The sequence below is a fragment of the Nycticebus coucang genome, chromosome 10, assembly GCF_027406575.1.
Source record: "Nycticebus coucang isolate mNycCou1 chromosome 10, mNycCou1.pri, whole genome shotgun sequence".
NCBI lineage: Eukaryota > Metazoa > Chordata > Mammalia > Primates > Lorisidae > Nycticebus > Nycticebus coucang.
Window position 1 is genome coordinate 104,419,926 of NC_069789.1, and position 7,625 is coordinate 104,427,550.

Below are 7,625 nucleotides of genomic sequence, written 5' to 3' on the forward strand. Positions count from 1 at the left end.
CAGAGGGTGTGATTTGAGCAGTGGTGAGGAAGCCATAGGGTCATCTGGGAGATGAGCACTTCAGGCAGAGGGTCAGCAAGTGCAAGAGTCCCTTTCCTGCCACAGGCTCTATCTAGTCTCAGCCCCACCTGCAACCGGGGGTGTCACTTAGGTAAGTCTCTTAACCTAACCACCAGTGTTGTCATCTGTGAAAGAGAGCCAATATCCTTATTCCATAGGGGATTTGGGATTTGTAGGCATGCAACGAGAATCCCTGTGTTTCATAAAATCAGAGCAACATGGCAGAGAAAAGGGTGAACATCTGCTCCCCAGGCAGGTCTGGCCTTCAGGGAACTCAGTGTCTCTGGGGAGGTGAGGCAAAGCCCTGAGCACTCAAGATCATGTTGGGTCAGGAAGGTGTCTGGGGGTGGGTCACACTGATGTGGAGGGGCCTGAGCCTGGTACTTGGCTGTGTTTGGTGTTTACTGCCCTACTCCTCACCCCCACCCGGCAGGGACAAGCCACTAGATCTCAGGCTACTGAAGACAAGAGAAGGGCCAAAGGCCTGAATGGCCAACTGTTCTCTAAGAAAGCTTGGCCCCTTTTAAACACCCTCATCACCACCTCCACCTCCCTCCCAGGGTGATTACCACCCACCCAGAGGGCCCTTCCCTGGTGACACAAAAAGATCCTCAACTCCCATCCTCTAAGCAGGATAATGGGCCATTCACACTGAGGGGACCCTAGCCCTACACCTGGTCCTCTCAGGCAGCCCCCCCAACCGCCCCATTGTCTCAGGCCAGCCTTGCACAGGGGTGTCGGTGTCAAGGAAGCCCAAATCCCCAGCTGGGGCACTCCTGGCCCTTCCCCCACCTCTCCAGCCGCCTGGACTCTGGGAGATATTGGGGGAGGGGTCCTGCCATTCATCTCACACCGGCTCACACTCAGAATTTCACCCCTCTCTAAAGTCCTCATAGAGTGATGGGAAAATGGGAGGGAATAATTAGGAAAATCATTAGCGTCTGAAGGCCCATCTGAGAGGGATTAAGGGATTAAAAGCCTTCCAACCAATCTCTCCTACTTTAAGGTTGTTGTAGAGGTTTTATTTTCAGGACTTTTTTTTTTCTCTTCTTTTTCCCTGGATTGAGGAAGACTAAAATCTTGGTGGAGTTTTCCTTCACAAGCTGCAGGAAAAAGTCAACATATTGAAGCTGGTGTGAAAAATGGAGGAAAGTAGGTGTCAGGGGGAGAATCCCTCCCACAACTCTTTTTTTATTGTTTTTTTGTTTGTTTGTTTTGAGACAGAGTCTCACTTTGTCACCCTGGATAGAGTGTCATGGCGTCAAAGCTCACAGCAACCTTAAACTCTTGAGCTTAAGCGATTCTCTTGCCTCAGCCTCCCAAGTAACTGGGACTACAGGTGCCTGCCATAACACCCAGCTATTTTTTTTTTTTGAGAGAGTCTCCCTATGTCGCCTTTGGTAGAGTGCTGTGGCGTCACAGCTCACAGCAGCCTCAAACTCTTGGGCTTAAGCGATTCTCCTGTCTCAGCCTCCCAAGTAGCAGGGACTACAGTGTCTGCCACAATGCTGGCTATTTTTAGTGGAGACAGGGAGACAGGGTCTCCCTCTTGGTCAGTCTGGTCAGTCTGGTCAGTCTGAACTCCTGAGTTTAGGCAATCCATTGGCCTCAGATTCCCAGTGTGCTAGGATTACAGGTGTGAGACACGGTGCCCAGCCTCCTTCCCAAACTCTTTTGGGCTGCCTTGGATCACTTCTTGGGGTGTGAGTGGATGGCAAAAGAGGGTGCAGGGGCAGGCAGGCCTGCTAGGAGTACAGACAGCCACGTCCCACCTCCTCCAAGTCCTGGTAGGAGTCAGGCTGTCTCCCCTGCCCCTGATTAGGTTCATCTGGGTAAACTGTGCCAAAAGGCTCCTTACTACCTACCTGCTCTGGCAGCAGAGGCTAGATGGAGGTCCTGGAGGAGAGTGGGATGCTGGGAAGGGAGTAGAAGGAGACATGAGACAGGAAATGCTGTGGTAAGTAATATACAGCCACTGTCCTTAGAGCAAATAAGAGAACAACTTGTTAAACACAAGGTAAGATGGGACTATATTTTATTTATGAGTGTCTCTCTGACCTGGAAGAGGATAGGTGCTCAGTGAATGTTCCAGTCAGATGTATCATCAACCCCTTTTAACAGAGAGTCTCACTGAAATGGTCCCCTAACCCATGAAGCAAAAAACACCACAGAAGTTCAAACATGATGTCACCTAGTTAAAGGGCAGCAAATGGGGACCCTGGAGGCACTGAAGGCTGGGTTGTGAGCATAACCAGCACTGCGCCTTAGGGCACACCCACACTGTCTCGAGGCCTCCACATACATTGTCCCCACCACCCAGACCCTTCTGGGGAAAGACACTAGCATCAAGCAGCTCACAGCCCCACACGCACCACACTGGCTTCCCTGGTTCCAGTTTGGGAACTCCCTGGAATGTAGGTTATCCCATCATTTCTCTGGAAGGCTCAGTGAACCCAGGGAGCTCTGCATCTATCAAGCCTCCGGGGCAGGCCCGGTGGAGCGAGCAGGCCTCCCCAAGATGGAGGCAGGAGAGCCCCAGCACTTGCCAATGGTACCTGTGATAGATGCTGGCAGCCACTGTCCGCTACGGCATTAATAATCACATTTATTAATAGTCTTAATTAGCAGCTGCCAACAAAAAGCCTGGTGCTAATTCTACCAATAATCGAGGCTTGTGGGGCATGAACAGGAAGGGTGGCTGAAGGATGGGTGGCTTGCAGCATGGGGATAATACAGGCGCCATGGATGGTGCGCAGGCAGAGGCCTGCCAGGATGGCTGGGGAGGTAGGGAGAACGGGCCCACTTCCCACCAGCTGCCACACCAGGTTCCTTGACCCCCCACAGTGCAGCCTTCTAAGATGGTGTTGGGACAAAATGAGGTGTGAGAAATGCAGGGAGGAGGGGACCTCTGTCTGTATGTTCAGAGCCAGAATCCAGACAGCAGCCCGTGGGATGGAGGCAAGTCTACAAAAGCCTGAGTGAAATGAGCTAGAAGGGGATTGGGAACAAGCCCCACAGTGTCCTAGAGCCACATTCCTCCCTCTGGGGAGACGGAGATGGATGATGCTGAGCTCAGGAGGAGGGGACACTGGGGTGGGGTGGGGGCAACTTCTCCAGCTGAGAGCTCTCCTGCCAAGAAAAGCAGGGTGGGAAAATTGAGCTTAAACATCCAGACGGTGCCCAGAAATGACAAAGCCCACTTCCGCTCTCAGCCTCAGAGCCAAACTGAGCATGCTCGGGTGCTGCCCGGAAACCCAGAGACTAACCCCAAGAGCCCTGGAAATCTAGGCCAGAGAGCTCCAGGGTGGGGAGCTCTGGGGGCTGCCCAAAGCAAGGAGATGGAGAGCTACGGGAGATAGGTGTGGCTGGGGTCCAGGTGGGCAGAGCAGAGGGGTGAGGATGCTAGACCAGCTTCTTCCAGAGGTGGCTCTTGGGGTCTCTGGAGGAGTTTCCACGAGGCTGTGCAGCCCCAGATCAGAATGCTTTGGAGGGACTCCAAAGATCAGAGATCAGGACAAGAGAGTGGCTGGATAAGGAGCTGCAGAAGGGCATACTTCCAAAGGGAAAGGGAAAGGCTCCTTCCTTGGCACCATGAAATGCCACAGCTCCCAACCTAGTCCCCTACCCCCAACTTTCCTCTCATCTAATAGTCTTCCAAATGCAACCCTAGAACTCAGGTCCCACTCACTCCTACCCCAGAATGTGGTTCTTTACAGAGGCCAAGGGAACAGAGGAAAAGAGCATCCTCTAAGCGGAAGACTGAGTCAAAGCACAAATGAACAAGCCTCTGAGCCCAGCGCTAAGGCCTCTGCCTGTCCTCCCTGTACCCCCAATCCCTCATTTAGCCTCTCCTGCCTTCCTGGGACAGTTATTATTTCAGTGTTGCCCTCATTGTTTTTGCCCTGAACCACCATGAGTCCTGGCAGCATCACTGCTTTCAGGGCCCCAAGCACCATCTCTGCAGCAGCTTCCCACTTGAAGGGCCTGAGCCCTTGCTCATGAGTCCTGGTGTACGTTTAGTTTAGAGCTTAGCCTGCAATTGTCCAAGTGCAGGCGGCCAAGTTCCCAGTCAGAATGGGCTCTGGTCCTAGAATGGTGTCCCCTTCCCACTGTCCAGCTATCTTCCTCCAGTGTTTGGACAGTGCCTTCGTTAGATGCAGTTAGATGGACAGTCTCCGGAGCTGGAGTAGAGGGTACACCTCTTTCACTCGTGGGAGGGGACTTTATGTGGCAGGCGCACGCGCACACGCACGCACGCACACACACACACACACACACACACATCATTAGAGAAATTTAGTTTAGTCCTGCTATGGCTGGCCTCTCTCCCCTAAAAAGTGGGGCTTTTTTTTTTTTTTTTTTTGTAGAGACAGAGTCTCACTTTATGGCCCTCTGTAGAGTGCCGTGGCCTCACACAGCTCACAGCAACCTCCAACTCCTGGGCTTAAGGGATTCTCTTGCCTCAGCCTCCCGAGCAGCTGGGACTACAGGCACCTGCCACAACGCCCGGGCTTCTTAACTAGTAGTGAATAGCACAGGGAGGCAGGAGGAAGGTCCTGGACCAGGCTTGGGGCTCACAGGCCAGAGAGGACCCCTTGGGGCTTTTCTGTCTCATAACCTGCTTTGATTGGGGCAAACCACAAGTATTTTTTCTCAGGGCTCTGGAAAAGAACTGGCCTCAGGGACACCTGTCAGAGTCTGGTCCATATGTGACAAAATGGATGGGGGAGGGTGGGAAGGACACTAGCTTCGTGCTAGGGTTATGTTCAGAGAAATGTGCAGGCCACCAAGCTAGTCGGTAGGGTAGACCAGGCCCCAAAGTTAAGGCTCTTTGGGGAGGGAGAGGAGTAGGTAACACAGGGAACAGATGACCACCACTTCTCCTGGCCCCAATGCCTGTTTCCGGTCACCCTACGCCTTCCTCTTTGGCGGACTCCATTGGCGATCAGACGGCGGCGCAGACAATGGCGCTCTGTCCCCGGTCGCTTCGGCGCGACAGCTCATCCCTATGCAGTGACCGCCTACCTCCAAGTCCGCCGTCAGCCCCTTTCAGGCGGTGGAAGCCGGCGGCGGCGGCGGGATTCTCACAGGCCGTTGGGCATTTGCATAGCCGGCTCTCCCGCCCGGGGACATTGGGCCGCATTGTTCCCAGCAGCGACGGTAGCTGCGCACTGGCTCGGGGCGCCGGGCGCGGGACCGGCTGGGAGCAGGCGGGCCAGACAAAGGAGAAGGGGCGCAGAGCCGGGGGCGGGTGGGGAATCCCGACGGTGGGAGCAGAATATCGGGGTGAGGTGAGGGGATTCGGCTGCCAAGTTTGTCTGCCCCAGGACGGCCACCGCCCTGCACTTTGGACACCCAGGCCGTGTCTAATTCCTCACGAAGTTAAGGCCGCCTGCGCCGTGATGTGAATCCCAATAGGGGGGATCTCAGGCCTTTCCCAGGTTGTGCGGGGTTCAGAGTGCTGGGTCCTCCAGAGGTCAGGGGAGCAGCTCCTAGCTCCTGGCCGGGCTGATGGAGGGGTCTCCTGTCAGCAAAGGAGCTGAGATACCCAGAGGCCTCTGGGGACCTTGGCCTCCTGTCCAGATGTCCTTGGGCAGGAAACCCAAACAGGGGCTGCTTCCAGACAGCCTTCTCTCAATGTTTTTGGTGACCCCAGAGCAGCCTGTCTCCCCAGTCAGTTTTCTCTGGGAAGCAAGCAGAGGCCATGTCCTCGTCCATCATTGTCCCCAGAGAGCAGGCACTGGGTTGGACAGAGTTCATGAGCAGGCAAGTGTACGATTGTCCTGCATTGAAAGTAATAATGGTGGTGATCAGAGGGGCTGCCCCTGAGGGGCAGAGGCCTCATTGTCCTGAAGGGGTGAGGAAGGAGCCCCCTTGGCCCCTGTCCCTGCCATCTCCTTGACCTGCTCATTGTCACCCTGTTGACCCAGCCTGAATGGATGGGTCGCCATGTGGGGACCAGGGACACTGAGGTAGGGGCTGCATAGGGAAGAGGAGGGACAGGCTTGGTTCTATTTTAGCAGAGAACTCCAAGGATCCCTGTCTTTGTGGCCCTCTGAGCTCCCTGACTGAAACCCACCCATCCCACACAAATAGTGGCTAGGTCCTATAAGATGGAACAATTGATGGAGGTTCCCCCACATATACAGCCCTGGAGGCAAAGTATAGGGAGGGAGAGGAGGAAATACAGAATGAAAAACCAAGGGCCTAGTTTAGGAGAGTGCGGCCGTAGGCAGAGAGTCCCCTGAATGGTATCAGAGCCAGGTGCAGAAGCCTGTAGTAGAACTCAGCATAGTTGTGCCAAAAGATATGCAGGGCCTCTTCCCATGGGTCAGTCCTCACCCTGTCCCTCCTTTCACCTTTTTGTTTGTTTTGGGACACAGTCTTACTATGTCACCCTCGGTAGAGTGCCATAGCATCACAGCTCAAAGCAACCTCAAACTCTTGGGCTTAATGATTCTCTTGGCTCAGCCTCCCAAGTAGCCCACCACAACACCCGGCTATTTTTTATTGCAGTTGTCACTGTTTGGCAGGCCCAGGCTGGGTTTGAACCCACCAGCTCCAGTGTATGCGGCTGGCACCCTAGCTGCTGAGCTACAGGCGCCGAGCCAATTTTTTTTTTTTTTTTGAGGCACTCTATCACACTGGGTAGAGTGCTGTGTTGTCATAGCTCACGGCAACCTCAAACTCTTGGGCTTAAGTGATTCTCCTGCCTCAGCCTCCCAAATAGCTGGCGCTATAGGTGCCTGCCAAACACCTGGCTAATTTTTTCTATTTTTAGTAGAGACAGGGTCTCTCTCTTGCTCAGGCTAGTCTCAAACTCCTGAGCTCAAAAGCAATCCACCTACCTTGACCTCCCGGAGTGCTAGGATTACAGGTGTGAGCCCAGCCTTCTCAGGAACATCTTGACAGGCCATTCTTGGACCTGTAACCTTTTGTTCAAAGCTGGCTGGGCATTTGTCCTCTCTAAAAAGGGCTCACTTGTCCCTTCTACAAGAAATCTCCCTTGATTGAGATGCACGGATGCTTCAGCCCAAGCTTATCTCCCAGCAATGACCAGCCTGGGCTGCAGCTGACATTTGGTCAGGCCTAGAAAAGTCATTTTTGTAGTCAAGAAGGAACCACCATTAGAATGAGAGGGTCAAGTTGTAAAACGTTGGTGCCATGAATAAATGATGAATATGTGTAGCTTTTCCCACCTAGAATGGGCTTAGAAGGGTCTCACCCTGTCCTTGAATCCTCCCTTTACTGAGAGTTCCCCCCCCCCACCGAGAGTTTTATTTCAGATTTCTCTTTGAGGACTGCTAGGAGAGCTCTGGGGCAGGGGCAGGTCAGCTGGCTGGACCCAAGCAGACCTGGGAGCTTCTGGCCCATAGGCAGGGGATGGGGCCTCAGCTCTCCCAAACTGCCTCCATCTCAGCAGGGCCTGACAGTGACCAGAGAACTTTTTCAAAATTTCAGCAGTCACCCAGTCTCCCCCAGCACACCTGCCCCTGGTGGCAGGTGGCTGCAGAGAGATGGGAGCTGCAGGGACAGAAGCAGAGTTGGGCCCTAGGGATCCATGG